Source organism: Ascaphus truei, chromosome 18 (assembly GCF_040206685.1).
Source record: "Ascaphus truei isolate aAscTru1 chromosome 18, aAscTru1.hap1, whole genome shotgun sequence".
Taxonomy (NCBI): Eukaryota; Metazoa; Chordata; class Amphibia; order Anura; family Ascaphidae; genus Ascaphus; species Ascaphus truei.
Window position 1 is genome coordinate 31,150,532 of NC_134500.1, and position 10,036 is coordinate 31,160,567.

General features: G+C 49.8%; 1 non-coding gene across 1 annotated transcript; it reads right to left on the minus strand.

The window, feature by feature from the left end:
* Nucleotides 1–8,378: 8,378 nt before the first annotated feature.
* TRNAL-CAA (transfer RNA leucine (anticodon CAA)) lies at nucleotides 8,379–8,489 on the minus strand. Its single transcript has 2 exons — nucleotides 8,452–8,489; nucleotides 8,379–8,424 (listed from the first exon to the last, which is right to left on the minus strand). It is a non-coding gene; the product is annotated as a tRNA-Leu (tRNA).
* Between the last annotated feature and the right edge of the window lie 1,547 nt (nucleotides 8,490–10,036).

Here is a 10,036-nt window from a genome sequence, read left to right on the forward strand (position 1 = left end):
TGCCAAACTGTCCCACCCCTCACTGACTCTCATTGGCCTGCATCCAATGCCCGCCCCCGCACACCTCTCATTGGCCTGCGTCCAACACCAATGCCACACTGTCCCACCCCTCACTGAGCTAATACTTCCACACTGTCCCACCCCTCACTGAGCTTTGGGAACGCTTTGCATTTGCAGCACAACCTTCACTGCTCTGGGGCCACGCTTCACAGCTATCAAAACCCTCACCGTCTGCTACCACAGACTGCCCAATCAGGTACAGAATCAGCTACACACAACACCTACACACAACGCACGATAACACCAAACACTGCACACACACACATTCACACAACACCAAACACTGCAGACACTGCACACACACACATTCACACAACATTCACACAACACCAAACACTGCAGACACTGCACACACACACATTCACACAACATTCACACAACACCAAACACTGCAGACTGCCTCTTCAAAACACCACCCTCGCCCACCCCCAACTCCCCCCCCCGGTCCACGCCACAGATCTCCCTCCACAACCGCACACCCTCTACAGGCCGCGGCCTACAGTCAAACACCATCGGCACCGATCGCCCTCCCGCTACCTCACACACTGTACGGCCCGCGGACCGACCAGCACGCCACAGATCTCCCTCCCGCTACCGCACACCCTCTACGGCCCGCGGACCGGGACGCACGCCACAGATCTCGCTACCGCGCCCCTCCCATCTCCCGCTAAACAACATCGCCACCGGCTACCTACTCACTTCGGCAGCGGCCCGCACGGAGCTCTTCCGAACGCCAGCGCACGACACACATCTCCCTCCCGCTACTGCACACCCTCTACGGGCCGCGGACCGGGACACACGCCACAGATCTCCCTCCGCAACCGCAGACCCTCTACAGGCCGCGGCACCGATCGCCCTCCCGCTACCGCACACCCTCTACGACCCGCGGACCGGGACGCACGCCACAGATCTCCCTCCGCAACCGCAGACCCTCTACAGGCCGCGGCACCAATCGCCCTCCCGCTACCTCACACACTGTATGGCCCGCGGACCGCCCACCACGCCACACATCTCCCTCCCACTACCGCACACCCTCTACGACCCGCGGACCGGGACGCACGCCACAGATCTCCCTCCGCAACCGCAGACCCTCTACAGGCCGCGGCCTACGTGTGTGGGGGGGGGGCAGTGTGTGTGGGGGGGGACAGTGTGTGTTTGGGGGGGGACAGTGTGTGTGTGGGGGAGGGGGGGACAGTCTGTGTGTGTGGGGGAGGACAGTGTGTGTGTGTGGGGGAGGGGGGGACAGTCTGTGGGGGAGGGGGGACAGTGTGTGTGTGGGGGAGGGGGGGGACAGTGTGTGTGTGTGTGTGTGTGTGTGTGTGTGTGTGTGTGTGTGTGTGTGTGTGTGTGTGTGTGTGTGTGTGTGTGTGTGTGTGTGTGTGTGTGTGGGGGGGGGACAGTGTGTGGGGGAGGGAGGACAGTGTGTGTGGTGGGGAGACAGTGTGTGTGGGGGGGGAGACAGTGTGTGTGTGTGGGGGGGGAGACTTTGTGTGTGTGGGTGGGGGAGACTGTGTGTGTGGGGGGGGGGGAGACTGTGTGTGGGGGGGGGAGACAGTGTGTGTGGGGTGGGGGGGAGACTGTGTGGGGGGGGGGGACAGTGTGACTCCCGGGCAACGCCGGGTCTCTCAGCTAGTAACTAATAAAAGCCACGTAGAATTTGTGTTTATACATATATATTAGCTCAACAACATATATATTCTTTGTGTGAAATGTATAATAATTAAATATAACCAATTTAAACAATAACAGTATTCAACAGCAGATTTAAAAATAAACACGGCTGTCCTAGTTTCTCCATTTTAGTACCAGTTTTAAAACCTCAATTTCTATTTGATCCTTATCTTTCTATTATGTTTATATCGATCAGACTGGTTTATCCAAGGTATTTTTTAATTTCCTTGCTATATTAGCCTCTTCCACCTCTGTTCGGAGGCTATTCAAGAATCCACAACCCTTTCTGTTAAATAGTAAGTAACAAATCAACATCAATCCTAATAGAGATCATCCACCTGGAGGGTTGCATTTAATGCCATGACAGCCCCAGAATAGTAAAGGGTTTCTTCATGCTGTGTACTGTATGAATGAAACAAGAACACAAGTAAGTTGCAACTTATTTTAATAACTCCCCATTCTTTTCTGACAGGAAACTGTTATTTTCTTTCCTCTCGTATATGTACTGATTTAAAATAAATGCCTAATTTGTATTATGAGTTTAGTAGTCATCATTTTTTCCTTCATTAGTGAGAGGAAAATGCTGATGTGCCAGTGGGCCGGCTGAGCATATATAGGACACAGGGACCAATGAGGCGCATCAGAGAGAGTGAGTGTGATAGGAGGTTCTGGTGCAGGAGACAGGTGGGTGGAGGATCCCAGAGGCAGAGAGATGACGTGTGCGTGCTGTGCACTGATGACTTTGCCGTGTGAGTGGAGTCTGGAGGTGGGACCGGAGACAGTGGCATTAACCTCCGTGCGGGATGCGCGTGCACGCCTAGCAAGGCGGCTGGTCCCAGGAGAAGGAAGAGAAGCATCATGGCTGACTGAAGGAGTGGGGGGACCGATCATGGGTTGGGGTAAGTGGCAAGTGCAAAGAGCGCGTCGTGGATCATGGTTACTTACAGTACCCCCTGTGGAGATGGAAGGGTTAACCAGGCCAATTATAAAGCTATTATGCCCAGCTGGGTAACCCTAAACCTTGTTGGGACTGAAGGGGTTTAATTGTATGGTCACCATAATGCAATGTTTTCCCCTACACTATCTATTTTGTCCCTGTTTTGCAGCTCTGAAGCTAGCTGCAAGTATCTGAATGTATGTACACTGCAAATTGTATTCACGACACAAGGGGGAGCTTCTCGCGCTGTGCCAAGCACTGATTGAAGAACCGTGCCTGTGAGTAAGTGGCTGATTTGAAGATGGTTATCACTTTCTAAGCCGCAGACCTCTAAACCGCATAGTCAATTGACTAAGTGGTCTGCTGTTTAGCTGAAGTGCTTTCTTGATACATGGTATCCTGCCGTCTCGTTATCCACTTAAGATGAATTGGTGGCGTGCGTCTGCGGTTACCGATCAAAGCCAGCACGGATACATTGTATGCCGGCCTGTAACCCAGACCGATTATAGGTCAAACCGCAACCCACATCATAGAGCTCCTTCAATTAAGTGGATAATTTGCGCTAGGAAAGAGCTAGCACTAATTTTTGGAGTGCCTAAAAAGAAAACATGACCATACATATAAATGTTTATATTTGTTGCACACACAGAACATACATATAAAAATAAACTGTGTCCCAATGGTGTTTTAAATGTACAAGCAGGAACCCTTACCTGCCAGCCAGGCAATGAATCCATTAACATGCCCATATGTTATGGACAAATGAGGTGAGGGATTTTTTCATCTCTGTACTTCAAAGGGCAACCCTGCTAAGATGGTGCCCCAGTGTCTAGAGAAGTCTGGAGTTGAAAAGCCTCAGAGACCCTAGGTGTTAGGGTGGCCAGCATATTGTTAATTATCAGATAGTATGGGCACTTCACACTTGGTAGACAAAACCCAGACTCACTGTCGCCAGGTAAGGGGTTGGGCCCAGTATGCTAAGCAGCTTAGGTGGCAGGTTGACGCATGCTCTTAGCAGACTGGGAAGCAACTTCTGCCCATTCTAGGAACTCCTGGCAAGTCGGGGAATGGTGGGAAAAGTTGTTCCCATGGGAGGATTGGCTGTGTATGTTAAGAATAGGGCTCTTAACCCTATAAGAATGCCTGCAGCCCCACCCTGGTGAGATTCACCTAAGATTCACCTGATTTCATCTAAGAAACATCCATGTACATCATCAGCGGTTCCGGAGTGTGAGGGGTTAACAACATCCTAACCAAGGATCGTGCTCCTCTTCCAGAATTCGTTTGAGCTAAGGATTCCCGAATGAATCCTGTAAGTACATTACGAAATCTTTCCTTTCGGCGGAGATATAGGGGTGGCAAGTTGCGCCCCTAGCCAAGGAGTGTCGCACGGCTCAAATTGCGCACCCACTTACATGCGTCAGGGTGTCCAGAGACTTTGTTTCGTTCCGTGGACATTGTATTTCGTTTCCCCATCCCAGTAAGTGTTTATTGGGTGTAAATGTGAAGTATTGTGTGTTTGTCTTAAAAGGAAATAAATTACAATTTATTTTAACTGCCTTGTACTGCTCAGTACAGAATCCCGGTATTAATGTGTTGGTAAGACCTGGTCTACCGTGACAGGCTTATTTACTGGTGGCAGCAATGGGACGCTGACTGAGCCTATGGTATAGTTTCCTGCGGGATTCTATAACATAGTGGGAGAAACTCGTAGATTGCGAGCTCCCCAGACAAGTGGTAACTTACGCTTTACAAGAGCATGAGATAAGACACCTTGCCCTTTGCCCATACCCCTGTGCTAACAGTCACACCATTAGTAACCTCTCAGGACGGTTACGATCTTGGGACCGAGAGCGGATCGTGGAGCGATGTGCAGACTATGGATTGCCGACGGACGGTCAGTCAAAGCCGCAACTGGAGGAGGACAGGATATTCCCCGGGTGGACCACCACAGCTTTAGAAAGTTCGTGGATGGCACGGACGAGATAGACGCCTTTCTCAATGACCTTGAAATGCAGTGTCTCCAGTACAGGGTCCCATGAAGGGACATGGTGCTGTGACTGCGTACATTGTTGTCCGGTAAAGCCAAGCGGACTGTGCAGGGTATTCCACGCGTGGATGCCGATGACTACGGTCATATCAAGAGAATGTTGCTCACCCAGTACACCCTCACCCCAGAAGCATACCGGGGCAAGTTCCGGACTGGGGAAATTTACCACTGGGAATCCTATGTGGATTATGGTGCCCGCATGGCACTGCATGGGACCCAGTGGGTGGAGGGTTACGGGATCACCAAGTTCCATACATTACGGGACTTGATGTTCCAGGAGCAACTGCTGCAGCAGCTCCCCTCGGATGTGAGGGCATGGGTCTTTCACCACAAACCAAAAACCCATGTAGATGCCGCGAGGATGACGGATGAGTACAGTACCGGCAGCTTTTATTCTTACACTTCCTGCACGGCAGGATGCGTGCGGGAAGCGTGGTGACGCGGCTTGTTGCGGCGCACTGTTATGTCACAGTCACGTGCGCGCCCGGCTTCCCCGGCTTCCCCGACACCCCTGGAGTTTAAAGTGAGGTAAGCGGGGGTGCGGGGAAGCAGAGGGGCAGAGCAGGAGCCGGGTTCGGGGTCGGGAAGGGGGGCTAAAATGCGCCCGAAGTGGAGGGGGGGTGCGTGGCGGAAACGCGGCGGTGCGCGGTCTAGACTGGTGCCAGCCGGAGTAGATCCTGGCATGCCGCCGGCATTTGTGAGAATAAAGGATGTCGCTACTGTATATGGTCAGCAGGGCTTTGATGACCAGAAATGCGGCTCCCAAAGATGTTGCCAGCCTGGCCAAGGGAGCCAAAACCACCTCTAAGTGGACCCACAAGCCTGCAGCAGAAGGCGAAGCACCCCAAGCTGCAGAGTTTAGACATGAGAGGCGGTGTTTTACCTTCAACAAGGTCGGTCATCTCTGGCCAGACTGCCAGAGTCCGGGGGACCCCATCAGCTGCGAGGCCAGTCACCCGTGTGCGACTGGCACACACAGAGGAGCCAAGCATAGCTGTGGTATCAACCCACAGAGGGACGTCCACGGGAGAACCTGCACTTGCCACCTCGGGACCAGCAGCGGAGATCGGAGGACATCAGGTTGCGTCAGAGAGGATGCAGCCCAGTGATGTCCAGCAGAAGCATCTGCGGAGGTTGTTCATCGGGGATAGGCAAGCAGACGGATTGCTGGAATCCGGTGCCACCGTTACCCTGGTATGCCCTGATATGGTGCGGCCAGAGGATTTGCTCCCGGGTACCGCAATGCAAGTGACCATGCCAGATGTAGGACCGCGGTCACTCCAGGTTGACCGGGTCTTTTTGGATTGGGGTGCCGGATGTGGCATGAGGGAGGTGGGGGTATTGCCCGGGTTAGATGCTGCAGTTTTGCTTGGCAATGACATGGGGCATGTAACCTGTGTGTTTACTGCAGAGCTGGCTCCCGTAGCAGCAATCCCTAGAAGCCAGCCTTCAAGATCACCACAGAATCAACCCCTGTCATCCTGCATTTGGGACCAACAATTCCAGCTGTCTCTGCAGAGACCAGACAGGTAAGCCAGACTACTGAGTCGCGACCAGTGACTGACTTACTGTTCCCTTTACCTGTTCCTTTTCCCCTTGACTTAGAGACTAAGGGTGGGCGGTTAGTATTAGGGACAGAATTTAGGGATGCAGTGAAAGCTGACCCCAGCATAGAAGGTATGGGACTGCGGGCGTCCGCGTCTCGGGAAAGCAAGGGGTCATACCACTTGCTGTGGCACCACGGGCTCTGGGGTAAGGAGCCAGGATCTACTGGGTTAGCCAGGGTCTGGACAGGTAGAAGATGGTTAGTGGGACCCAGGGAATGTAGGCAGCAGGTATAGGAACCGCTACCTCTGTACACAAACAGAATCTTGTGCAAAGCTTGGTTATGTCATGAATCACACCGGGGATAGCTCGGCGGGCAGTTTTATAGGGTTCACAGACCTATCTATAACATGCCTGCCCAATCCCCTCCATGGGAACACTTAACCCACCAATCTCCGATTCGCCCGTAGTTTGCAAAACCGGGCATAAAGGCTTTCCTGTTAGCATCGCGCATGTGTTAGCTTGACACCCATGCGACTTAGCATACCTTTACTGGTGACCCTTAGTCTGGGGTTTGGCTCCAATGTGTGAATGACTCATGCCGAGTACCGGGATCTGGCACTCAGCAACATCCTCGCCACTTTCACACTTTGGATCTCTGAGGCTTTCCATTCCCGGCACTTCACTAGACTTACAGTCTCCCACTGAACAAGGGGTCTTTGAAGTGTAGGAAGGAAAATACCCTCAGCTCATTTACCCCTGTCATATTTACATGCCAAATGATTTTTCCCGGGATCACAGAAAAAACTGTTCCTGCCTGTACATTTTAAACTTACAGTATTATACACTTTATTAAAACAATATGTTCTGGGTGTACCACAACTGTAATTTTTATAAGTGTGTGAGTGGTTTATTTATTTAGACTAGTGCACCAAAAATTAGGGTGCTAGCGGTTAGCGAGTTAGCCTGCTTAATTGAAAGGCTTTCTGGTGGGAAGCCAAGTTCACCTATTTCCCACGTCAATTGACCGACTTCCCATGTCAAAGACTCTCTGCCTTTCAAGTTACAGGAGCTAACAAGGTACGGATACATTTTATCGGTAAACCACTTCAAATCTAACCGCAAGCCACTTATTAAATTGACTTGCGGTTACAGAGTCGAGTGATTGGAAATGGATACCCATACTTCAAACAGACCTCCCATAGCCAGCCACGCTTATTCAATCAGCGCTGGCTTCGGCGCTCACAACGCCATCTTGTGCCTAAAAACATTATAGCACACTTTGTATTTATTTCTATTACTGCAGGCAGGGAGAAGCCTGCAAAATGGTGATAAAAAGGCTGGGACAGGGAAGAATACATCAGGGTCATGCACATACTTTTAACCCCTTCACTCCCAATACGAGTTGGGGTTAATCCGCCGGATATAAAACCTTTATTAATGACCTGATTAACGCCATTCTCGCCACAGATATCTATTGTATGTGTCATCATAGTCTCTATCGGTAGTGCTGTAAATTCCATAATTTTACTGCTCTTCCTGTGAAGAACCATTTCCTTTGCTGCTGGTGAAATGTTTTTTTGAATCTTCCTTGAAGGATATCTTGTCCCCATGATGTGCAACTTATTCAATATAAACAAATAAAAAACTGAAACTGTATTGAAAGAGATAATATACGTGTTTTATTAAATCCGATTCAGCAATGTGCAGGCATTGTTACACTTACAATGACAAGCTTTAGAAACGGAATGGCTCTGTAGAGGTGTCGATAAGAAAGAGGTTCAACCTGTATTGAAAAATATAGTATATACTGTAGTTATCATAGGTACATAAAAAATAACTTACCTGAATCATGGTGAAACAAATGTATTAATCTTTCTGAAATTGTGGTTGACTAGATAAAGACCAGAAAAAACTGTACCATTGACACTTGGTGATCTCTTTATGAGCAAAATAATCTGTGCTACAAAGAACATACAGAACTCTTGTTATTTCAAATTTACGTAGATTGGACTCGTGGCCAGAAATGATTAATAATGGTTTTTTTCTCATATCTTAAAAACTGTGTAGTTTAACAATATTCAGATTTGATAATGATCCGATTAAAAGAAGACTTGTCAGAAGTGGGATTTGAACCCACACCTCCATACAGAGCCCAGAATACCCAAGTGCAGGAAAAAGACACACTCTTGAGTCTGGCGCCTTAGATCACTCGGCCATCCTGACAGCTGTTGTACTGTGACATGTTTCTCAGACATTCAGACAGCAGAAATATTCTAGAGCTCTTTATATAGTTAGCTTTCACTAAAACAACCTTCCTTAAAGATATCTATTGTATGTGTCATCATAGTTGCTGTTAGTGAGGAGCAGGTAGGTACATGGGTGACAGTTAGAAGGGGAAGCAGGGGAGACTTCCGGTGACGTCGAGGGGGAATGGAAGCTTGAGCAACGAGCTCCCGAGCCCCTCCAGCAGAATAGCCCAAAACGCATAGAAAAAGCAACAAACACAGAAAAAAACATTGGAATTAAATAAATAAAGTATTGAGGACAGAACGAGGCGACCTACGGAGCTCCGGCGTGCCTGCCTGAAGGCTCGGTGAGCGGATGTTGGCGCTTGGGGGGTCCTCTTGTGAGCCGCTGCCCCTGCTGCAGATCTTCCCTCTCCTCTGCCCGCGTGACTCGATCCCAGCTGTGGGACCGGAGGAGAGAGGCGGCAAGGTCCCGGGTCCCCCGTGCAATATAAACAGATGGGGAGACATCGGCGAACGGGGACGGGCACAACCCCCCCCCCTTGTGGTGTTAGAGAGGTGCACGCTGCAGCCTCCCGTCCGGGAAGGAAGACGCTGCTGGCGCCGCTTTCAAGTGAGACCCGCTCTCCCACTGCATAAAAAACAAGGTAATAACCTGACCAAGGGACCTGTTGAGAGGGGAGAAAGCAAGGAAGGCACCCCCTAATCAAGGGAGACATAGGCCCTGGCCACGTGGCTGGTGGTGAGGAGGCGGCCATCTTGAGGGGAATAACAGAGACACCAACACACAAAAGTGACCTGGGAGCGGGCGCCCTGCCTGTTAAGGATCCTGATCCTACTGACAGAGTATCTGAGTTGCATATCCCTACACTCCATACTGGACACCTAACAAGCTCCTATTAAACCCCCAAAATACCCACAACATATATATAAGCATATGAGTGTCAGAGGAGTGCTACTGAGCATGGCAATATGCATTAAAACCAGAGACATAACATAAAACACAGACAAAGCTCAGTTTTTAGCACATCTAGTGAGACTCATACACGGTACAGTGCCTAAATATATATGGATAAATATCTAATAAGTAAATGGTCTTTTAGTTTGACATTTTTGGCCAAAATTGTTGTAAGCCCCTGAGCCAACGCCAAGGCAGACCACATATCAGGGGTCCCTAACGCTAATATAAATTCTTAATAACCTGTTTAATAACAGGAAGAATGATTTATAGTAAATCTGTCAATATTAGCTGCAAAGTTCTGTCTGACTGAAGCTTTTATTAACCTGTACATTACCAGGAAAAGCACTCTGTATTAGAGATGTCACAGCCAAACTGCAAGCAGGCAAGTTCCCCTGAGTGGAAGATGCTATGGAGTGAGCCCATAACCATTTAAATGTGGGAGGGGGTGAGCTTAAATTAAGTAGGAGGTTGCCAACCTCCAATCAGCCATGACTAGCTGGACAAGAATTGCAAAACATACTGGACACCTAACAAGCTCCTATTAAACCCCCAAAATACCCACA